The following is a 24959-nucleotide window of genomic DNA, read 5'->3' on the forward strand; positions in this document are numbered from 1 at the left end:
GGTGCTGGCTGAGGAGGTGACTCTGGCTGCCGGAGTTATACACTCCCTGCCAAAAATGTGCACACAGCCCCACTAGACAGTCACCTTTCACGTGCAGCGGTCCGGGGCTGGGGTGGCGTGCTAGGCTGTCTTACGTTCAGGGGGCAAGGGTGGGAAGATCCGCCCCAGAGTCTGACCGAGGGTCCTCAGGTAGCACCTGCCTGGTTACTAGGGAATCAGGACAGTCAGGAAGTGCAGCACTGTGAGTGGGAGTGACCAGAATCCCGAGCTGACCAGAGCCAGTGTGGACAGCAGACTTGGGAGGTGTAGACCGTGGCTGGTAAGGGACCTGCAATACCTTTGTTGACTGTCAGGTATATGGTGTGGGGCCAAGTAGGGGCGACTTTGAGTGCAAATCCTGGGCACCAAGCGCCGGAGGCCAGCTCTGGCAGGTCCAGGGCTCCCTGAAGGATGGATGGTGTCAGCGAAAGGGGGAGGGAATAAGAGAGTTACGAGCTTCTTTCTGATCACCAGGCAGGCATCTCTGCTCTGACCTGAGACCCAGCTTTATTTATGGAAAAAAAAATGTATGGGGCCAGCACAGAAGCGGCATTTACCTTAGACAGTTTCTGGTGATAAATTTCTTTGGCATGTAAAAATTTCCCAGAACATAAATTGGTTTAAGCAAGGCCCTTCTGTGCCCTTGAAACCACTTGCCTCCATGTTTAGCCTTCCTTTTTCTTACCATCCACAAGCCCACCTCCCCATGCAGGGTTCCCCGTGCTGCCGGAAGATCCTTGCAGTTAGCACCCATTTCTCAGATCTGCTGGGCACGTGGGTCTATTGTCTGCTGTGAAACTCACCCTTAGGAAGGCCAATAAGTCCCTGTACTCTGTGCCACCTCAGGCTCCCTCGCCTTATTGCAACACGCAATCCCACAGACAGCTTCCTGTGTAAGTCACTAAGAAGCGTTTATCACCTAAACGTGTGCCCACATTTCACAAGAGGAAGCACAAGGAAACTGCTGCTAGAGAAAGCTTGGGTGGATGAAAGCCCGTTCCGACATTGGACTCCAAGCCTGCATTGTGTTTTAGTACTGCTGATATTAAAGCATGATAAGCAATATCCTAGTTAATTTATCATTGGCCTTCACCTTATACTTTTGCAATATTTGCAATTTTCCCCTCCCAGGCCCCAGAAGAGAAGAGCAAATATTTTACTTTATTAAGCACTTTATGGATAAGATTCAGAGGTATGAAACCTAGTATTAGGTAATGTCCTCGTATTAAGGTCTTAAAAGTGGCTTTTGATCTATTTTGGTGTTTTTCAGATTTCTTTGGCGAACTAGGCAGTTTCTCGGACCTAGGCTTTCTTCCTTTTCTCAACATCCAATTTATCTACATACTACTTTTGGAAATAGACTGTATTCCAGGTACTCTCCTAAAGGCTGAACTACAGTGTTAACAGAACCATAAAGAATTCCTGTCCTCACTGGGTTTATATTCTACCGGAAGAGGTCAATAATAAACAAGATACCTTAGTAAAATATATAGTAGTAGATACTGTATTTGGAGAAAAAAATAAAAAGATGGAATGGAGATACAAAAATCCAAGCAGAGGTGGAGGATAAAATTTGAGATTTGGGCCTAAAAAAACCCCACTTATTGGACCAAGTGACGTTGGAGTAAAGACCTAAAATGAAGTGCGGGGCTGGCCGTGTGGCAGTTGGGGAAAGAACATTCTGTGCAGAGAGAAAAGCAAGAGCAAAGGTCCTGAAGCAGGACTGTGCGTGGCATGTGTGAGAGGTGTGGCCAGAACAGAGTTAATGGAAGGAGCTGAGGTCACAGAGGAAACGGGAAGTCAGGTCATACTAGGCTCTCTGGTCAATGTGAGGACTTGGGATGTTACCTGAGGGGCACAGGAAGTGTTGGAGCATTTTCAGCAGGATCACTCAGACTGCTATGTTGAAAATACAGCTTGAGGAACCAAGAACGGAAACGGAGAACATAATTGGGAACCTAACGCAATATTACAGTCAAGAGAGAATGGCAGCTTGGACCAAGGTAGGACAGTGGAAGTAAGTGGTGAAATTCTGGGTGTGTTTTGAAAGGAGATTATTGTTTTTTCATCGATGAGACACGGTAAGTGAGAGAAAAGAATGGGTCACAGATGTCACCAGGACGTTGAGCTGGGACAATGGGAGGAATAGTGTCGTCATTAGCGGCGATGCAGGAGGTGCAGGAGAAGATGGCTCAGGAAGGGCGAGCAGGAGCTCACGTTTGGACACGTCAGTTTGCGGTGGCTGTAGCAGTTTCAGTAGGCCAGGTTGGCAGGGGACATGTGGGTCTGGAGCAGAAGGGAGAGAATACATCTCGAGAGTGATATTTAAAGCACAAGGCAACGTGTGTGTGGAAAGGCAAAAAGCCCTAAGGACTGAGCCCTGATCACTCCAACAGTGAGAGTTTGAGTACATGCAAAAGAATCATCAAAGGTGACTTCAGACAAAGCAGCGAGAAAATTTAAAGGAAAACTAATGACGACGGTAACCTGGAAAGACACGTGAAGACAGCGTTTCAAAGGGGGAGCTGACTGGGCCGAAGGTAGCTGTTGACAGGTCCACTAGCGCAAGGAGTGAGACATGGCCTTCACCTTTGGAGTGATCTTGGTAAGATTTCGGTGAAGTGGCAAGAAGAATGGGATCAAAGGAGGTTGTAGTTGCTTTTTTCCCTTAATATGGGAAAAATAGTGGCATGTATGAATGCTGATAAAAATGATCCAGAAAAGAAGAGAAAAGTCATAGTTCAAGAGGAAGAGATGATGGTAACTGGAGAAATGTCCTTGACTAGGAGTAAGGAGATGAGGTCTAAAACATGCATGGAGCTATCAGCCTCCCTCGATTCTCATAGAGTTCATGCTCCTTACCAAAGGGCAGGGCTTATGCTTTTATATGCAAATGATTGTCTTATGGACAGTAGGACTTAGCAAAGGAGGCTATCAGTTCCTGGGAGAGATACTGTAGTAGTCTTTGGCCAGTGAAAAACCATGCCAAGGACACAAGGATTTCTGGTTCTTTGTACCTGTCTCTTTGTACTACTTTGATGTGAGTCATGGAAGCAAAATATTTCCTTATACTTGGGTAGTAGCCTAGTGGCTTATTTTAAACCATGGATCCAAGGGACATGTTATGACCAAGAGCACAGTGCCCAGAACTGAATAGTTAAATACTGGCTAAGGGAATGAACACAGGAATGCATAAAACCATGAATAATTGAATGGCGGTCTTGTCCTTTTACCTAATTTCAACCTACATAAGTAGGCAACTGCTCCGTTCATTTTTGTCTGCCTTAGAAGAACAGAATAGCTGGACAAGAATAAGTTTGATTCCCAGATGCATCTCAATTAGATATGTTTTTTAACATATATGAGCTCTATTTATAAAATGGGAATAGCAATGGTCCCTAACTTACAGAATTCCTGTGAAAATGAAATGAAACAAAGACTATTGAGTACCTAGTGAAGTGCCTGAGAAATAGAAGGTATTAAATAAATGCTGACTTCAAAACAACTCTGCTTAATCACCTTGTAAAAGTCACTGGCTTCTGCAACATCTTTAAATTTTCAATTTAAACCAACCCATGGAATAAGGAGTTCCAGAATGTTCTCACCCACTGTGCAAAGTCCTTCTTTCTTTAAATCTAAAATCATTCCTTCTATGCCTCAAGCCTCTTCTTTCCTCATTCTAATTTGGTAATTAGTTCTTACATTTTGGGTGGCTCTTCTTTGTTTTTAAGTTTGGGATTTTTTTTTTTTAATCTGCAGTCTTGCTTTCCTAATGGCTAAGAGATGGCGATCTGGGAATTCTGCTTTATTCTGTGAGAAGCTTCACCCCAGAAGACATTTCTTGGAGACTCCCCATGTAAAGAAGCAAGAGATGTAAGACACAAGGACCTCTGACCACATCCCGTCCATGTCCAGCTTTGCTGCACCAAGAGAGCGATGTCCACTGGGTCAATGAGGAGGATTGCTTTGTGGTTTCTTTGTCCCCAACAAATCATGTGTGACTAGCAGGAGATTTGTTTGACATCTCTTTTCACATAAGGTCAGTAACACTCAGCAGAGGGTGTTGCGGGCATTAAGGATGTTCTCACAGGATCCTGAAAAGGCTTGTAGTGAGAGATGCTTCTGAGGAACCCAAGGCCACCTACAAGGGCTGGTAAGTAATCTGAGAGGAAATAAGCCGCTTAGACTCAGGATTCCCCATGTTTTTAAAAACGAAGAAAGGATGGTTTATCTGTAAGGAAGCTTGGATGGAACAAGAAGAATGTGGGGGAAAAATGAGGGAGACCATGCAAGACTCTAGAAATACCTGACATCAGGGCACCCCAGCCAGTAAAAAATGGCAATATCCGAGTTCAGGTGGGAAGAATTCTGCCCAGCGTCTCTAACCTGCCCATCTTCTCCTTCCTCTGTGGCAAACATCCATGAGTCTTCCTCTCCGGGAGACTACAAAAAGGCCTCTCTCCTGACACAAAGCCCTGCTCAGGATGCACGGACCATACTTTTTACCCAGTATGAACATTCTGTGGCCTTGAAACCAATGTTCTCCAACTCAGATGCTTCCCAACCTTTTTCATACTAGGTGTCATTGCCTGGAAGGCATTCTGAGGAGCCCACAAGAAGCTTCTCAAAGTGGATGGCAACTTTTCAGGCATCCCTGACCACTGCAAGGGCTGATGGGATAAATGTCAAGGCATGCTGTCATCAATATCCACAGATGACCAGTTGGGAATCCCAGGTTGCTACTGTCTCTGCAAATTCCTCCCTCAGAGAATATGGGTTTGGAGAATGGGACAAAAGCCTAAGGGAAATCCACCAAGTTGGTGGCACAAAGGATTGAGGGCCAAGAGAATGAGCACAATAACAGTAACAGCAGCACTAATGACATGTATATTGTACTAATATGTGTGGGCTCTGGCTCCTCGTCTTACAGGCTTACCTCAATTTTGGTAACAATAATGTGACTAAGGTACTGTTATCCCCATGTAAAAAAGATGAAGCTAAAGCTTGGAAAGGTTGAATAATTTGCCAAAGTGATGCAAATAAATGTTCGTCTGGTCGTAGAAGCCCATGAGCCTATGTTTTTAAATAACTGACGTGGGGTACCTTGTAAGCAAGAAAGAAACAACATGGCAATGGTGGGTAGGTGAATGCCTCTGGCCTTGATCCAAAAGATGACCCGATTCCACCCTAACTGCGGAAATGAGGACCTGGAGAAATTTAAGATGGGGAGACTTCCACCTTCGTTTATAACCTCTGTCTAGCTTTTGTCTCCTCCTGCAGCTCATTCATAAGAATATGGGGGGGGGGGGGCTACACAAAAATGGGTGCAGACAGGTGAACACAAAGAGAATCTCACATTCAAAAATACAAGATTGCATCTTATCTCAGTAAGAACACAAATACAAACATGCCTCTAGTGGGAAAACAGCAAAAGCCACCCGTGGTGTCCCTTCCATGGCCCTGGGCAACTGGGCAGCCACCCTTCAGTCCTTGGCTCTCTTTAATTACCTTCCAACCATTTTTACCTGCTCAAGTAGGACTATCAGAAACCGAGGAGCCTCATCTCACGGGATGTCAGACTTTGAGTGAGGACCACTCAGCCAGACTTGTTCTCTCAAACCTGAGACAGGATTCTCAGAGAATTCACCCGGACGTCTAAATGGAGGTTTTTTGGAGCAAGGACACAAAGAATACTTTCTAACCAGCAGTGCTTGATGAGGATGAAAGCAGTGTTTGAAGAAGTCAGGTCTTCTCCAGCTCAGCCCTGAGTTGGATACATAAATTGAGGACATAGGCGTGGCTTCAAGTGACTCACTCAGAGTTTATCAACTTCACAGTTTGTGTGGAACAGACCGAAGGGTTTGTGAATCAAACCAGTGCATCTGGGTATTTGCAAGCTACCTCAGCAGATGTAGAGGATAAGACCAGGTTGCAATGCTTGTCCTAAGAAAGACCCCTTTTTTGATTCCATAAAACATCTCAGTCGGAGGAGAATTTTGTATGCAATAAAGAACAGAATGACTCATTGCTTCTCATCGCCAGTGAGGTCCCTTCTGGTTTTATTTCTGGTTATTGCTCCTGTAAAAGATTATGTCCAGAGGCCTGAAGCACTGCTGTGTTTGGCGCCCTAGGGGAGCCTCACCCAAGCTGTCTCGTAGTCCTAGGTCAAAGGATAACCATTCCTATTAAGGGCACAAACACAGAGGCAGCCAAATTGTGCTTCTGTTCAGAGATACTTCTCTCTGTGCCATACAGGCGAGCACACACCACTTTAGGCTCCAGAGACCTCTCAAGGTCATGTCCTAGTGCTGCTCCTGGGCAGTCTGGCACTTGGCTTGTTTCAAAAGAGGCTGGCTGCTATCTCTGAAAACTCAGAGATCACCCAGATTTGCCCTTCCTCCTCCAGAGGTTGACCAAGAGGCTTACACTGAAGCAGAGGGATTTGGGGTTCGAACAGCTTTTGAGGAAGCCTTCTGAGACCCAACTTAACAAAGGTGAAGAGCTGCCTCTGCTCCAGAGGCTTGTGGGCACTTCCACTGCCTATCCTTCGGGAAAATTTGAGAGCATCTCCCATGGAGGAAGAGGGTGGATTAAAAGTCCAGAGAAGGAGAACAGCGCTGGCTCTCCCTTCAGAGGCCAATGACAAATAAATTCCAGGACGAAAGCGTTGTCAGTATCAGAAATCGACTTTTTTTTTTTTTTAAATGTCAGGGAAGGGGCAGCCTGCCAAGGGTTCTGACTCTGAGAGCCATTGCTCTGGGGCTGGGCCCTTTGAACAGGAAGCCTCAGCATGCAGTCCTAGCCCCTCCCATCTCCTCCCCATCCTGTTTCAATGTCTCCTCCTCCTTCCTCCCCTTTGCTCAGAAAGCTATTCTTCAGGAGAACCTTATGGCTGTCCTCTGGCTGAGCCCAGTTGGCAGACACCCTGGTCAGGAAGCAGCCCAGGGAGGTGACTAAGTTGAGGTGACGTCATGTGAAGAAAGGGCTAAGGGCACGTGCCAGGCCCCGGAGTGGAGTGTGGGATGTGCTTAGCTAAGTCAAAGAGGGCTACGTATGTTAGGTCGGGTGGGTTTTAATGTGCCTGGAGATAAACGAGTAAAACAGGTCAGTGGTGAGGCCCAAAGCACCTATGGCCACAGAGACCTAAAGTTGTCTGCAGGGACAGGGCAAGGGTTCCCATGAATCAGGTGAGAAATGTCACCCCATCTATGTTCAGCAAGGCAGCCAGCATTCAGAGAATGAACCGATTTTCTGTTAACAATAATTGCATAAAAGGGCTTTGGAGTAAGTCCAAATTCGAAAGGAAAGATTTAGAATTCAGCTCACATTCGATCTGGATGGCACACTCCCCCACCCTTCACAGACTCCCTGGGTGTCCCTGGGGAAAAGGGAAGGATCTGATTCCGGGGATTGGATCGTAAACACATGTCTGTTCCCTCACCCACACTCCGAATGTCTGCAAGTCACGTAAACTCCTACATTCCAAGGCGTAACCACATACACACACTAGAACCCCACTCATTGATCTGCCGACCACATCTACACATAGCATCTGAGTAATGGGCTTTTATGCCACGGGCCCCTTTGGCAGCCTGATGAAACCCACGAACCCCCTTGTAAAACTGTTTTTGAATGCATAAAACAAAACACATAGACGTGCAGTGGAAAACAATTACATTAAAGTTCAGTTTCAAAGCATCCGTGACACAAATCTGTGGATTGGTAATGTGTGCTTCCTTATTAAAGCATTAAATAATACCTAACAATGGGTCTCACAACTGAAGTCATGACTTTAAGTGATATTTGATATACGTGCAAAAACTGTAAAATGAGATGAAAATATCTGAGATTTCTATCGATAATAAAATCATAGACACTGCAATACTACTGTGGACTCTTGTCTATACTGGAAGAAATGTTACTTTTTGGTTAGAAGGGAGTAAAAGTAAAGATTTAATATTTTTTTCCATTCAAGTTCATAGAACCTCTGAACTCCCTCAATGAACACCTGACGAACCATGGACCCACTTATCGATTACCCTGACTTAGCTGGCATATGTCTTCTTACGTTGCAATATTCACATTCACTCATTATACTTACCCTTATCCACCAATTCACACACACACATTTCTCTTTTTTAAGTGAGCATTCTACCATTTAAAATATTTTTAATGATTGTTTATTTTTGAGAGAGAGAGAAAAGTGCAAGCTGGAGAGGGGCAAGAGAGAGAGACAGAGACACAGAATCTGAAGCAGGCCCCAGGCTCTGAGCTGTCAGCACAGTGGCCAACCTGGGGCTCAAACTCAAGAGCCGTGAGATCATGACCTGAGCTGAAGTCAGACGGTTAACCGACTGAGCCACCCAGGTGCCCAAACACATACACGTTTCTAAATTTTGCCCCCAAAATACCAACACTCTCATATGTAGTTGTGTGATGATGGGTGTTTACCAACCAGCTCTCTAGTTAAAAAAAAGAAAGAAAGAAAGAAAGAAAGAAAGAAAGAAAGAAAGAAAGAAAGAAAGAAAGAAAGAAAGAAAAAGAAAGCCCTGATTTGCAACATTTTCTAACTTCCACAGCAGAAGTGCCATGATGGTCAAGTCGAAGTTACCAACAGATGTCACTGAACACAAAGTTGGGAAGAGATTGAGCAGGAACATTCCATTCTGCCATTCGGAGATCATAGGTTAGAAGACATCAAGACACAGATAAGAGTAAATGTAAGGTACTTAGGAAGGAATGAGCTGTGATTATTACTTTTAGTTTTACATGATTTATGTCATTGTAAGCATATGCAATTTAATTTTTAATAATGGCTGATTTTAACAACCAGCTTGCAAAATTTCTAAACTTAAAAATCGGCTCGCAGAGGCCAACCCAGGCTGGTCCCCACACCACTACATATGCCTTCATATTTATAGACACGCCAAACCCTCAGGTGATTTTCTACATACACATCCAATCATCCGCTTATTCACACATGTTCCCAAACCCCTCCCTACACGTGGACATACACTCCACTCACACACATGCCCACAACCCTCATATTGGTCCATCTGTGCAAACCGTTCACACATACCCTTTATATATAACTCACATTGCTACATGATACAAACATCAACACAACCTCACAATTCATAGATGGCCTCAAACTCATACAACCCCAAACGTATAAATGCCAACACAACTAATACCTCCGTTTGTAACACACTCATTTGCATACACGCCATTAGCATTTACCCTAAATCCCCCCTCACTCACACAAACACACCAACACCCGATCCACATCCTTGCCAAGAACTCCCAAGCATGTTGTGTTTCCATCCACATCATCCAAATACACTCAAGCTCGTGGGTAACACTAAAGGTGCCTTTGTTACACACATGTTCAAACACCCTCAGTTTTCCTACATGCCCCATGATAAACACATGACTAACCCCCATTCACGCATGTGCACATCCAACCACCTACCACACACACATTCATACGGACTCGTGCATGCAGACCCTCCGCATGGCCCCTGCACACACACTCATGCATGCTTCACATTCTTGCACCCATCCGCCCCCCACACTCCCATACCAACACACGGACAGAACCTGACGCTTCCCCTGAAGGGAAAGCTGCCATTGGCTCTGAGAGCAACTTGGGAGCCAGGCACAGGCCAGTCCTGGCTGGGGGACCTCAGGCTGATTCATCAGGACAGAGCAAGACAGCGACTTGGCCAGAAAGTCCATTGTCTCTGCAGAGCACAATCCATCAGTGTCTCTCCTTTTGTCTCTTGATTTCTAATCCACTGAACTTCAGAACCATTAAATCTCTGCCCATAGGAGGGATGAGACACACTGGGCTGTGTGGCAGGGTGGCCGAGGGGACCACGGAAGTTGTTTGCCTAGTGCCATTGAGAGAAAGTCTGAGTCTAACAAAATTCCCACATTAACGGAAGAAAGCGGCTCATTGTCTCCCCAGGTTGGAAGTTTGGGAGAAGTTTACAAACAGCAGGAGCGTTTGCTTCAATCAGAAGAGTTTCTGCTAGAATCTACAGGGAGGGGCTCTCGGAGTGGCCTTGGCATTGGGGGAAGAGTTGCCTGCCACCACAGTGAGCGGGGCAATGTGGTCTGGGAGCCCCACGAGGCTTCCACTTAGAATACCAGCCCCCCACTGGACAATAGGACAGGCCTCCACTCAGAATACCAACCCTCCATGGGACAGGTGGGGAATGCACAACTTGTGTTGGTGGCAGAGATAGTGCCAGAATCAGGGTCTCTGGTTTTTAGCTGGGGGCTTTCCTCCCTTGGAGCAAGTACCTCCCAAGTACTTGTCAAATTGGGTTACAGCACTTGGAGGCCTTGGGGAGTCCAGAGGGCAGAGCAATCTAGACCAGGGCCTGACTCAACAACTCACGGCCCTGAGGTCGAGGGCCTTCGGAGTTCTGACCCATCCAGCAGGGCCCCTGCCTCAGCCTCAGCAGGACGGCCTGGCCCATCGAACCATGCGGCCCTTCAGGGTAGGAGGAAAGAGTCTGGCTCTGAGCACTGGCTGGGTTACAGATGAGCTGGGTGGCCATCGACAGTCCTAAACCTCTTTGAGTCTCAAGGACCTTGAACTGAAAACTAGAGTTTGTTCCAAATGACATTGAAGGCTTCTTCTGGCTGGAAGACTGTGGGGCACTTACTAGTGAGCAAGGCAGTGCAGCTAGAACGTCTAGCACATCACCTGAGATGTGGGAGTGATAATGCCACGCATCGGCCTCTGGCGCAGGCGCAGTAAGATCCTCCGAGAGCCCTGCGCAGCCCCGCCCAGCGTGCGTCTCGGAAATGGCTGACGCTGTGTCTCCCAAACTGAACGCGGCACTCACTGGTAGGGGTTCGCGATAAGAAAGACATAAAACATATGACATGCAGCCCTAGTCCTCATGTTGCCTCGAATCTGAAAATGAGCGCTGGTCCCTGGGCACAGGCACCCCTTTCCAGGCTCTGCTACAATCCGCTGACTCCTGAACATGTTTGTACAAGGCATGGAAGTGAAATATGAGACCCAAGTCTTGCCTTTGGGCTCACTTTGTGGCCCAGGAGATCACAAGACCGAACTGATACCATCGAGCAGCTCAGGAAATGGGGTTAGAGTTTAGAGGGGGGCAGGCTGGAGTAACCCCTAAGGTCTTCCTGGGGCAGGAGGCCTGCGGCGGAAGCTCAGGATGGGTAAGAAGTAGACACACCAGGCGCGCCTGGGGGCTCAGTCAGTTAAGCCTCTGACTTCAGCTCAGGTCATGATCTCACGGTGCGTGGTTGGAGCCCCGCATCAGACTGTGTGCTGACAGCTCGGAGCCTGGAGCCTGCTTCAGATTCTGTGTCGTCCCCTCTCTGTGCCCCTCGCCCTCCATACTCTGTCTTTCTCTGTCTCTCAAAAAGAAACATTTTTTGAAAATAAAGTAGACACACCAAGAAGAGAGCTTTGTGTCCTCTGAGAACTGTCCTCCTGGGGCCCATGGAAGGCTCAGGTCGGCCCCGGGCTGGGGCGGGAGAGTCCACTCCAATGCTCTTCATTGACTCAATCGCTTGCACACCCAGACTTTATGAGGCACCTACTTTTTGACAAGCACTGGAGGGGGTATAACAGTAAGAATGACACAGTCCCTGCCCTCCCAGAGGAGTCAGGCTCCCAAACCAGTGCCTTCAGACGGGGAGAAGGCTCAGGGTGGGAGTGTGAGAGAATGGAGAAGAAGCCCTTTTCTCTGGTGGAGAAGAGAGCCCAGAGGTTTGGTCAGGAAACAGCAATGATAATGGACACCACAAATGTTGTTAAACACTCAGTAGGAGTGTTCTCTCTGTGCCGTAGTCATCTACATACATTATTTCAATTAATACGCATGTCTGCCCTGTAAGGTAGATTCTGTCATGACTCACAGATGAGGCCAACTTTGGAACAGCGATGGGAACCGGAAAGTGCAGAGACAGGGTTGGCACAGTGGGGCCGAGGTTTCAAGCAGTATCTTCAGGCTCCTTTCTTCCCTGTCCACTTGCCCCTCTGCTGCTGAGCTGCCAGGAGCCAGCCTGCCTGCTCCTCCCTCACCCCTTCCCAGGGGCCCCGGGGCCCCTGCCCCTCACTAGTGGCATGTGTGAGTCTGCCCAGCCCACAGCCAGGACTCACTCGGATGGCAGAGCCTGGTGAAGGCCCATTTGCTCAACACATAATGGGGATTAGAATTCATTAATGCACTACAAATTAAAGTATTAATAACGGCTGCGGAGTTTAAATGAGAGCCAGGGAAGGGAGTCGGGTGAGGGCCCGCGTCTCCCACGTCTCCCACCTAGCTGCATTGTTCCGGCACGGGCGATCCTGCGCTCTTTAATATGCTGTGACAGCCGCTGAAGTGACCCCAGACAATAAACAGGGCCTCCTAGTTAAGTATTAATCTGCCAAAAGAATGACCTTCATCCACTAAAGAAGGGATGTTTTTAAAAACCTCGCAAGTGGAGGAAGGCTCATTTGCTCGCTCATTTAGCATATTAAAAGGGTATTATTGCTACAAACAAGAAATCTAAATGAGGCCCGGGCAGGAGCTGCGGATAACACTCCTGATTAAAGGTGCAGGGTAATGATGAACACGGGAGGCTGAATCCCGAATTGTTCACCAACATGGCGGGACCTGGCTGATAAGACCATTGAGCCCTGCAGGGACCAGCCCCGTCGGAGAGGAACCGAGGGGCTCCCTCGCTGCCTGGGAGCTGCCCGCCCATACCCACCCTGGCAGGTGGAGGCCACCTCAGGGGAAAGAGGCTCGGTGAGGTCGCCTCAGCGATTCCCCGAGGGACCACAGCCTTCCTCTGGATCCGCCAGCGCCCCTCTTGTCTACCTGGAGCTTCTCCCAGTAGACCCGGCCAGTCAACCATGGACAGCACCTTTTCCCCAGAGCTCATTCATGGTGCTCTCAGGCTTAGTCCCGGGGAAGGAGTTGGCAGAGAGGCAGAGAGGAAGGATGCCTGTGCCTTGACCCAGCGCAGCCCCCATGGCCTGTGATGCCAGAAGCAGAGCTGGGCTGGGAAACCAGGTGTCTCCTCTTAGAGCCTGGGACGGTCTGCTGGGAAAGGGGAGCCCCGCGGAGCCCTGTGCAGAGGGAGAAGAGAAATGTCATTGAGGAAAAGGAACAAAAAGATACAAACGTAAAACTCAAATTTAACAAAATCTAGGGGAGAAGGGACTCTGCCATATGCCTGGTACCACATTAGGTTACAAGGGGGATGGGGGACTGACAGGTAACAAAGATGTAAATCCGCCAGAGGGATTTACCACCTAGGGAGGAAGGCAGGAATGACTCATAGGAAATTGATAGGTGTGAAATAAAGTGTTAAGTATAGAATATTTAGGGTATAAATAATTATTGATAACAGGAGATCATGGGGAAATTACAATTACTTGAACACAGGATTGAATTGAATTGATGGAATTACAGAATTTAAGAGGGAGGAGAGTTCTCCTGGGAGCTAACATGCCTCCACATTTCGTCTCTGGCCTGCGTTCTCCTTGGGGACACTGTTTGCTCATCTCTGTGTCCCCCTCCATACTAGATGCTGCGGCAGAGACAGTGCTCTCTCTTCTCCATAGAGCTTTTTCTTCCAAAATGGAGAAACATTCCCAGCCTCCCTTAAAAGGAAATTGGAAGAATATGACTAAGTTTTAGCAAATGGGAACACTGACTGAGCGGATGGCTCACTTCTGGGCCAACGCATGGAAGAGACAACTGGCCTCGTGTTCTCTCCTGCTGCAGCAACCTGCGCCGGTATGTGATGACAGGGACCGCACGAGGTGGACGGAGCCTGGATCCCTGAGTCACTGGCTGGGGGAGGACCCGACCAGCCTGCACCATGCTCTTCAGACTTCCGCCGTGTCGCACCTCTGAGCTTTAGGGGTTTACCTACTAAGGCGTAAGTGTTATTTATCCTGATTAATGAATGTTTGTTGAACTAATAAATGAGTATTCTCTTTGATCCTTGTAGTAAATTTAGGGTAGATTAGTTACTTCCATTTGCCAGATAAGGAAGGAGACTCAGAGTTAAGAAGTACCAGAGCCAGAAGTTAAATTTATGTCTTCAAATCCCATGCCCTTCGTCCTATACCTGTCCGCCTTTCGAAAATACAGTCTGATGTATATTTTATGTGAAATTTATCAAAAGGCACCTCAGTGTAATAGAGGTTAGGGACTTTCCAAATGAGAGGGTCCCCTGGTCATTACTGTTGTCAGGAAAGGTTGTCATCCTGGATGCAGTTAAGGCCTGAATCCAAGTACCTCAAAGAAAAGGCTTGGCCAAGTGTTTTCTCGCCTCAGGGGTGGGGTGGGGGAGGGTCTGCAGGGGGATTTCTACCCCTCCTTTTCTCAGCTTAGGAAAGAGGAATCTTCATCCCCTAAGCAGATAGTCAAAGTCAGGCTCCTTGGAGAGACTGGCCCATGCTGACTTTTGCATATCATTTTCTAAATAAATTTGTCAACTACCACACAGTTCCCAAAGCTCTGGAGCCCGGCCTGCTTGAATTTAGGAAGCATGAAAATAGCTGAAGGTAAATACTAACAGGTTGGCTCACTCACACTGTGAATGCCTTCCACCCTTCTGCCATGGCCACAGACAAGGCAGAGGGTGGTCTACGGGGGAGAAGGGGCTCTGCCCCAAGCCAAGAGGAAAAGTGCTCGGTGTGTCAGGGGAGAGGAAGTTGTGTGCAGGACTGGAAATCAGTTTAACCTCTAAAAGGAAAGCTATTAAGAATTAACCATAATTCTGTTATCTGAAGATAAATCCAGGGAACAGAACTAGATTGTCATCTGTCCCTTTCTCTGGATCCCTTCAGAGATGAGTATTCAGTTCAGCTAACAGAATAAGCATTTATTGATGAAAGACTATGTGTTAAGCATGGATCCAGGTGCTGGGGACATAGAGGTGAATAATAGTGGTCAGTATTGTTCTCCTCCAGGGAGAATTAAAACCTCTCGGTGCCTTGATGCAATGCAGTTTTGCTCAGTGGCTCCCCTAGTGGCCAAATCCTTCTGTACTAAAAGTCCTTTCACTTCACTCTCCATCCTTCCCTTTAAGATCTGTGTCCCCCTGGAACCTTGAGGTCTCTGAAACTCAAATCTATATAGTCCTAGACACTGGAGCTGGACAGAAAAATCCAGACGGATGGTTGTCACCCTAATTCCCATCTTAAAGATGAAGACACTGAGACTCAGAGAGGGAGAAACGACCTGGCAGAGGTCACTCTTTGGGCTTTCCTTGTAGACCCAACATGTTGACTCATGCTTGCTTGTTAGCGTGTAAGCCAGAAAGTATATTAAAGCTGTTTAGTAAATTAATCAGTAGATGGACTGGTAGAGGTGGGATGGGGAGGAAAGGTAATTGTCTGCTCAGACTGGGCTGAGTTCTGTCACTCTGGTCCTGTCCCTGACTCATGTCCATCTTTCTTCCAGCCCTTTGCCTTGATTCTGGGTTCCCTCAAACTCTCTTCTGCAGCAATTTCAATTCAGAGACCATAGGAAGTTGGAGGCTGAGAGAGTTCCCCTGGCTGAGAAATTAGTCCATCTAATTACCTTCTAATACTGTGTTTATCTCAATAGAACAGGTTGCCAATGGTCTGTCAATGACAGACAAGGTGAATGGGGAATACCAGTAAATGGTGGGGGTCTTAATTGCATGAGCCGCCTCAAGAGACATGACATTCTGTCCTGGAGCTATAAGATTGGGTCATCTCCATCCTGACCACCTTGGCTCCTTGCTCTTCTGTATCCCTTATGGAAGACAACTGGGTGACAGCTCAGTCACAGCCATTCCCTACAGGTCCCCACGCATTTCCATTGTTACCTCCTCCATGTCGTCTGTGACCCTCCTCCCCAGTGCTCATGCTATCAAACCTACTGCACACGCCTCTCACACGTGCTCACTACATGTCACTGCCACTTCGTTCCCATGCCTCTCTCCCGACCAGCCTGAGAGCTTCTTGAGAAAGAGCCCATGACATCCCGGTCCTTGTGTCCCTGGGACTGGTGCGGCTCCAATGCACAGCAGTTACTTAATACATGTGTTGAAATCCAAGGAAAATTAATTCAATACCAGTGTTGAGAGTCTTAGCCTCGTTCTGATGGCTCACCTGGCTTGCCCTATAAGCCTTGAATATGTGCTACTAGATAGCTTGGCAGGTCCAGGATTAGGCCTCGGGCTTCATAGGCAACATGCATCCCTGTGGGGTAGGTTTTATGATCTCGTCTTCGTTTGAAGAAACTGAGTTCAGAGGAATTAAGTAACTGGGCTAAGTTTTACAGCTGGTCAGTAGAGAAGCTTGACCGGAGCACTGGTCTGTCTGACTCTAACTGTTGTTCCTCCAAAGACAGCACCCTGACTTGGTGGACCCAGCACGCTCTGCTTACAAGCACCAACGGTTTGAGACTGTCAATGTTATCCATTGCTTCAATGAAAAAACTCACACTCTAATTTTCTAGGATGTTGTCAAGTCACATGCAACCTAGACTGGACTTAACAACTTCATTTCCCAGTGACATCTGCCTCTGCATATGGTCCCGACGCTGTTTTAAAAGCCCCGTTCCCAGGTGAGCAAGCACATCACTGCTCCGGCCGCCTGTGTGCTCTGGAGGGTTTCACGTGGGCTTTCTCCTGGATTCTGGGCTTTAGTTCCTCATGCACTGGAGTGGCTTTTACGTAATGAAGATAAGAGCTGCCTGCAGTAACCACCCAGGCCAAAAATCCTCCGCCTTTATCCCCAGGGATCAAACGGAAGGCCTGGCCCCAGAGGCGCTAGATTTCAGGCTTGGGTCTGTTTTTCATATATTCCCATATAATTCCCTGCTACTCTGGTTTATCTACTTCCTACAACCACCTAATTTATCTAAACTTCTACTCTTTAAAAAGTTACACAGAATTAAGAGTCATGTGAAGCTTGGAGTCATCTAAAAATGATTTCTGCTCACATTTTCTTCATGTATCAGGCAGCCTGACCCCTTCCCTGCAGAATCTCAAAAGTCAATGGACACATGCACATATATCATCAGATAATAGAGATAGAGCAAAAAGGAACAGGGTTAGGGAGGGGAGAAGGAAAGAGTGGGCAGGAGAGAAAGAAGGAAGGAGATACTGGTGAAGCTACAAACTGAAGGAATCCCAAAGTTGAAGCGAGAACAGTGGTCATCATGGGGGGAGAGAGAGAAAGGATCCCTAGGGTCCTTCTGGCATTGGAGAAATACAGAAAAAATACAAACACCCTGCAGGGGGTGTCAGTTCATGAATTTAGCCTAGTGAATTTCCAGTTTCCTGGGTTGAGAATTCCACTCTGCTCACAAGAAAGAACAGAAATTGTGTCCTTGAGAACACCTTCGATTCAGGATTGGGGTCCAAGAAAGATGGGGACAATCTCAGTCCAAAGGAATGCCAGGAAGTTTTAAACATAGAGAGGATATTTAGGAAAGATAAGGTCAGTAAGAACCTGGGGACCGGAAGGAAATCTACCCCAAACATCTACATTTTGCTAATAGTCAGGACTGCTCAAGATGCCAAAAAAGAAGCAGTCTGCGCAGGTGATGGATTTTTCGCCTGGATATGGGAATCTGTGTCACAATTAACCTCTTGATGAGAGATTTCTCTCAATTAAGTTTTAGTTGACAGGTGGTAAAACCTGGACAACTGGCAAGGATTGACTGACAACCAGGGAAGACGAGACCATGAATTCTCTCTCCCTGCCTATTTTATCTCCCCACCTCTTTCTCGCCAAGTACCCTTAGCCTCTGGATACTCATTTACAGTGTCCCTTCTAGAAAACTTGCTCGGACCTCTTGCCGTCCCCATGCCCCCCCCCAAAAAACCTTCCATTTAAGTTCAGAACCTCTCCTCCAGGATATCACAGCACACGGTGCACATTTTAACAATAGCCCTTAGCACACTGCATTATTACTCCTCTGTCTCCTCCAGCAGACTGCAAGTTCCTTAAGGGGAGGAACTCTCTTTCACCTGCATACATTGCCTCGGTTTCTAGCACAGTACCTGTTACATCAGAGCTGTCAAATAAGTATTCCTGATGAGTAGATAAACAAACAACAGAGAAGCTGCGAACCTAGTCCAGTAGTTCTCCACTGTTTTGTGTTTCAGTGTAGGGGTCTGGGGATGGCATAGGCATATTTTAAGAAATTAAATTAATCAGAATACCAGTGAACCAGTCACCGGGAACCTATTTTGCAGTCACAGCTATGGTACAAACGCATCTCACCTTCCACACACAAGGGTCCAAAGCCATTGTATGGCTCACTGCGTAGAAACAGTTGCTATTAAGACTGCTCTCTCTGGAGGGACAAGGGTCTCACACATTCCAGTAAACACTGGCTCCTTCTTTGGTGCCAGCTTGACTCCACACTGTGCCTCGTACCTGGACGTGTTATTTGCAGGAAGTCGGGCCACACTCTGCAAACCTGTGCCACTCAGTATCTCATCTGCAGGTGTCACATTAATATTGAAAGAGATGTTCATAAAGCCCCCTTAGGGAAAGAACCACCCATCCCACTGGTCCCCAGAGGATGCACAGGCAGAGATGGGAAAAGCAGCCTGTGATGGAGCAAGCAGAACTTTTTCGAAATTCAATGACAATGTCCCTTGGGGCGAAAAGGCAGCAAGACTTGCTCGAATTCACTGAATTAACAAAAGGAGAAATGCAGTGGAGAACTCTTGCAAACAACTTTTCTAATTTCCGGTGAAGAACAAAAGGCAATTACAGGGCCACTGTGTAAATTCCCCACTAATACCCTTCTTAGAACAAAGGAATGATTCTTTCAGGGAGAAAGTTAAGACGTCAGAAGATCTACACACTCCCTTCAGAGCTCAAAGGGGTGAGAATGCCTTTAGCTTGGGTGGCAGACCCAGGGAGGTGGGGAGGGGAGCAGCACCGGGTCTGGGGGGAAAGAAGCTTGGAGCTGGATATTTAGATCAGGCTACACCTTGAAATATAAAGATGAAAAGGTTGTTAAGGTTTCCAGCCAAGGCACTCAAAAACAGAAGAGCAAAGGAGCATTAAGGACAGAATCCATAGCTAAGAAAGAGCCACAGGCTTTTGAATTCTGATTTTGATGGCAGGCTACCAGACAAAAGTTCATGAACGCTACATCCGGCACCGCCAGCATCTTGCATGGGCAGCATGTGAAACCCAACATCTGGGAACAGGAGACAGAAGACTTTCCTTCCAGACACTTACAGAGGGGAGGGGGGGCGGGTACAGGGGAGCGCACCGACAGGCTGCAGTAGATCCACAGGATGGTGGTTCACAGGGGAGATTCTGACACCCCTGCACAGAGACTGGGGAATCCCTGAAGGTGAGGTCTAGGGATATGCCTTTGACTAGCTCCACAGAGGATCAGTCCTATGAACTCTGAAATTTGAAATCCAATGGTTTAGTACTTAAGAGGAGACAGGTTTGGATAGGAGACACTGAGGTCCCAATAGAAAGAGGCTTTACGTCCACAGCCTGAGTGACTCTGGAAAGTGGCTTAAACCCCCAATCCTCAGTTTCTCATCTATTAAATAAATAAACAAATAAATAAATAAAATAATATCACCAGTGTTTAGGGCTCTTGCACAGATTAAATGAGATACTGAATGCAAGGTGCTTAGTTAGCATAGCGCCAGATACATGGTAATATGCGGTAGCTACTGTTACATAATAATCAGTGCCGTCTTTTGGGGTAAAACAAATAAATGCACATGAAATAATTGCAGACAGCTAGTAGCCAGGGGACCCGGGATGTCCAGAACCATCATGAAGGAAGGCATTTTCAAGGGAAAATGCCATTTATTTTCATCCAGAAGGGATATCCCATTTTTGGCTGTTTCTCCAGTTGGGGTGGCCAAACTGTCACTACAACTGTCTTGTGATTCCCCCAGGGAGTGACTTCAACTGGGGACTGAAGGTGCCTGCTTCAGAACCCCACGGGCTGGAGCTGACCGTCGGTGCCTCGCTTCCCAGGGGTGGAGATGATAATAGGCCCTACCTGACAGTGCTGTCCCGGGGATTAAATGACATGTGATCCCATAGTTCAATACTGGGCACAGAGCAAGTACTTACTAAAAGGTAACAGTTTTTAATGGTACAGAGCTTTCAAAGCAAATCCTCCATTCATTCAGAAAATGAAACCCGACCTCCTACTCTGTGTCGAGGGTTGTTCTCAGCTCTGGGAGCAATGAAAGACTATTCTTTTCCTTCTAGGGGTTTAGATGTGGCAATGCCTCAAACAAGAAATGCCATGAGATTGTTGGTTGGGTGGCAAATACAAAATGAGTAACATACAGCAAGCACTAGAACCCTTAGGGAGAAACAAACTGAGGAAGGTTTACAAGAAGCAGGGATAAGCTGGTCTGACAAGATGGAGGGGTCTTGAAAAGGAGCAGCTGAAGCAGAAACATGCATGTGTGTAAAGGGCGCGTGCCTGGAGGTAGACGCCTGCAGGTACCTTCAAAACACACTGCGGGGCACCTGGGGGGCTCAGTCGGTTAAGCGTCTGGCTTCCGGCTTCGGCTCAGGTCATGATCTCACGGTTGGTGGGTTCGAGCCCCACGTCGGGCTCTGTGCTGACAGCTCAGAGTTTGGAGCCTGTCTTCAGATTCTATGTCTCCCTCTCTCTCTACCCCTCCCCTACTCACATTCTGTCTCTCTCTGTCTCTCAAAAATAAATAATAAACATTAAAGAAATGTTTTAAAACAAAAACAAACAAAAAAAACCCCACACTGCATTCTGACCCAAAGTTTGGCCCTATGCCATCAGAGAAGGGACACTGTTATTAAGACCCTGAAAGGGTGCAGGTACACACAGTATATCAAGAAGAGTGCTATCAGACATTAATATCAGACCGGTCAAAAGTCAGTCATAGACTGCACACACACCCTTTCTTTCCATTTTGTCTTGTCCACGTGCTTTCTCGTTATTTGGGTTTTCAGGGAGTGGGGAGGGGACAGGAAGGGAGCGTGCAGAACCGATCTGCACACTATAGTTGCCACAAGACCTTGCATCCGCCAACCCCATCTTCCCAGTCCCTTCCAACACAAAGCCATGATCTTGATCAGCATCCTACATTAACGATGCTAACTCAGGATCCAGGAGGTCAGAAGAAACGGAGAACTGAAACAGGGGAAAGAAGCAAGGAAAGAAAGATGGTAGGAAGCTGAAGAGGAGGAGAAGGAGAGAGACCTGGATAAATATGCTGTCTGCTATGCCTTGGGGCAGTCATAAATGACAGGATGGATTCAGGTGAGGCGGCCTGTCCTACCACTGACCTGGTTTCTGCCTATTCCTCATCTACCTATCACACTGCCTGGGGTCTTCTGGAAAGACACAAACACATATGATGTTTTTCTTTATTTACGAAGTCAATCACTTATTTATTCATCCCTAAGTATTTACTGAGTTCCTCCTATATTCCAGGCACCGTGCAGATGCGGGGAGCATAACATGAACAAGATATATGCACTTTGCAGCCTTGCTTTAAATACCCATCAGGTACTTTGTGAACTGCCTGCTGTAGCTCACACTGCTAGGCTTGCAGAAGGTACACAATCGTTTTAAGCTACATTCCACATTCTCAGAAAGCTTCCAGTCTGCTCAAAGTAGTAATAATAATAATGCACCTGAATTAATAATCTCTGAACAATTCCAGTCCCCAGGGACCCCGTTCCTCTGTGCTCCTACGCCTGCCTCTCTACTCGTGGCAGACTTAGCACACACTACCTTGTGCTGTTGCGTATCTGCTTATGCATATGTTTCTTCTATCCTATAAAAAGCCTGCATCAGTTAGTTTAGGATGTTTGACAATGGCAAAACTCTGGCCCCAAATAGCAACAATTTTTTTAGTTCATGATTCTCTGGGTTAGCAATTTCGATTGGGCTCCGTTGGGCGATTCTCCCGGTCTTGGCTGAGTTCATTCATGCATCCAGTGTTGGATGCTGGTCTCTGCTTCTGGGGGTTGGGTGGATGTTGACCAGCACACGAGAGGTGACACAGTGACATGGTCTCTAACCTTTTTGGCAGGTTGGTCCAGACTCATTCACGGGGCAACCTGGCAGTGCTCCTAGACCGCCAGTGGTCATGTGCAATGTCTCCCGAGGCCTGGGCTCTCTGCTGCATTCTGTTGGCCAAAGGAAGTCACAGGGCCAGCCCAACTTTAAGGGGTAGATACACAGACCCCACCTTTTGATGGAAATACAGTAAACCTTAGTTTGTGAGCATACTTCATTCCAGAAACATGCTTGTAATCCAAAGCACTTGTATATCAAAGTGAATTTCCCCATAAGAAATAATGGAAACTCAGATGATTCATTCTACAACCCAAAATTATTCATATAAAAATGATTATAATACTTAATAATTACAACATAATAAAGAAAATATAAAATGTAAAGGAAAATAAATTAGCACATTTGTCTTTTAAAACATTTGTGGCTGGTGTGAGGGAGACAAGAGAGAGGAAGGTTATTGTGTCGGATGACATTCACTATCACTGAGGGAGTCACTGCTTCCTATTGGCTCAGTGGAATCTTCTTCTGCATGGGGGCTATTGTACAGGCTTGCACCGATGTTTCCTGTAGAGCAATACTAATAAACTCTTGTCCTAGACTGTATTTAATGTAAATGGAAGTAGGACCACAGAGGAAAGGGTCTCCATCTGCAGGTAGCCTGAACTAGAATGAAGCAAAGCATTTCTAAGCTCACTCTTGTCTGGAAAAGCAAACAATGACCCATAGGTGCTCTGAAGTGACAAGGAATACACTAGTGCCAGTTGTGGGCACCTTCCAACGTTCTGGAAAATCACTGATTCCTGCCAAACACCGCGGCCTGAGACCAAGCATCTGAGCGTTGGACACAATCAACCACAATCCCTCAGGGAGTAAGTAAGTGAGAGAGAGAGAGAGAGTGAGAGAGAGAAGAACCATTGGCTCAGTTGTGATCAGTGACATTCGGCATCATGTACTACTCATATTGCAAGGCATCTCCAAGTTACAATTTATTAGAGACATTTGTTCATCTTGTGAAACACTCGCAGAACAAGTTACTCGCAGTCCAAGGTTTTACTGTGTCTGCAAAGATGCCTCCCAAGGGCGTGGACGCAGGAAGGAGTGTGCTGAAGCCTCCTTATTCCCCCCAGACCACAGGGTCTGTCGAGTTCTCAAGAGAGATGCCAATTACACATCTTCATATTCTTAGAGCTGAGGAAACAGCTTGCCTTCACAGACGCCACAGGAGCAGGAAGTGGGTTCAGGGAATCCGGGAAGGCCCTCATAAAGAAGGACATTTAGAGTTGAGATTTAAAGGAAACGTGGAGAGCAGTCCGGTCAGAGAGAACTATCTGTGCAGATTCTGGAAGTTGCCAGGATCCTGGGAGAGTCCGGGATAGTGCCGCAGGGCCCTGGAACCTTGAGGAGGAATTCGGACATGATCCTAAGGGCAGTGGGAAGTCGTTAAGGAGTTTTAAGCAGGGGATAGAAATGATGAGCTTGTGTTTCTAAAAGGTGGCCTTGACCGCAGTATGGAGAATGGATTAAGGGAGAGGAAAGTGGAAGTAGAAATAAAAAAGTCCTACTTTGAATTTGCAAATACGCCTGCAAGATTAAAGGGTTGTCAGCTACTTAAAATTTCAGGGTGTGATGCAGGATAGAGATTCATCCCCCCCCACCTCTGAGCCGCAGGAAGTGGAGATGTGTGCAGGTGGAGGTGCAAGGGGGCTTTGCACGGAGCATGCTCAGCTTCTCAGCCCCACCCCGCTCCCACCAGGATCTCAGGCCAGGAGAACATGGAGAACAATGGGAAGTTCATAGATTGAGATTCTTTTTACCTTTCTGTTAGCAGAAGTAATCATTCGCCTTTAAGTAAGACATTTCATTTTGATTAAAGTAATAACCATGAATAAGTAAAAAGCAATTAATTTCCAGAAGCATATTCAAATCTAACAGGGGTTCATTCCCTGTCAGGACTGAGGTTAATCCAGGTCTTACCTCTGCTGTCATCTAATGGTAGCTGCCATTTCTTGAGGTCCTACTAAGTGCCAGGCAATTTTCACAGTGTATCTCATAGGAGGCACATGCTCCCTTAGGTGGATGGAATCACCCCATCTTACACGGGAGATTCAGAGAGGGTACGTCACCTGCCCAAGGTGACACATGGGATAGGGCAGTGCTGGAATGTGAGACAGCTCCTTGATTCTAACATCCATAGAAGCCGGCGATCACTCCCTGAGCCTTGCAATGTGTGCCAGGCAGGGGTTTGAATCCTTGGTATGCTTTCTCTCATTTAAGATAGGTGATATTGTCATCTCCACTCTACAGATGAGGACAGTGAAGTTCAGAAAGGTCACATGCCTTGCCCAAAGACACACAGCCAGGTCTAAGATCAGAAGCTCTGTTTTCAACACAACACGCGGCCTCCCCTGGGCTCCCAAATACACCCCACTGTCACGAAAACATTGAGCCTTTCTGAAATTAACACTTCCTTACCCTTCCTAATTCCCCTGTAGACAAAGCTCTGAACCACAGATAAGGTCATTCTCCCCACGTCTCCCTCATCAACTGTAAGCTCCTGGATTGGGGGGGGGGGTGTCTGTGCCTCAGCCCACTGTCTATCACCCCCACCTTCCCACAGCCCCCAGAGCACCTAGCAGTGCCGACCCAAGCCCAGAACTCGATGATCGGCGCTGGTTTTTCCCAGGGGTGATGCCATCTCTGCTCACACATGTGCAAACACTCACAAGCTGAGTTTTCCGAGTGAGTCCTACTAACAAGCTGGCCAGGCAGGCAGCTCGCCCCTCCAGCTACATTGGCACGGGGATGGATCAATGCCACTCTCAGAACAATGACCAGCCAGTCACACCTCTGCCTCCCCCCAACACCAGAGAGCCT

At 47.1% G+C, this 24959-nt stretch overlaps 1 long non-coding RNA gene across 3 annotated transcripts; it reads left to right on the forward strand.

The window, feature by feature from the left end:
- The first annotated feature begins 232 nt into the window (after positions 1–232).
- Positions 233–16617, forward strand: LOC115306693. 3 transcript variants are annotated; one of them, XR_003915408.1, is made up of 5 exons: positions 233–319; positions 1310–2042; positions 8619–8759; positions 13809–13965; positions 16524–16617. It is a non-coding gene; the product is annotated as an uncharacterized LOC115306693 (long non-coding RNA). The 3 variants fall into 3 exon arrangements; XR_003915407.1 differs by lacking the exon at positions 16524–16617 and adding an exon at positions 3799–4078 and having other exon boundaries at positions 13809–14028; XR_003915406.1 differs by lacking the exon at positions 16524–16617 and having other exon boundaries at positions 13809–14028.
- The last annotated feature ends 8342 nt before the right edge of the window (positions 16618–24959 follow it).

Source organism: Suricata suricatta, chromosome 11 (genome assembly GCF_006229205.1).
Source record: "Suricata suricatta isolate VVHF042 chromosome 11, meerkat_22Aug2017_6uvM2_HiC, whole genome shotgun sequence".
Lineage (NCBI taxonomy): Eukaryota > Metazoa > Chordata > Mammalia > Carnivora > Herpestidae > Suricata > Suricata suricatta.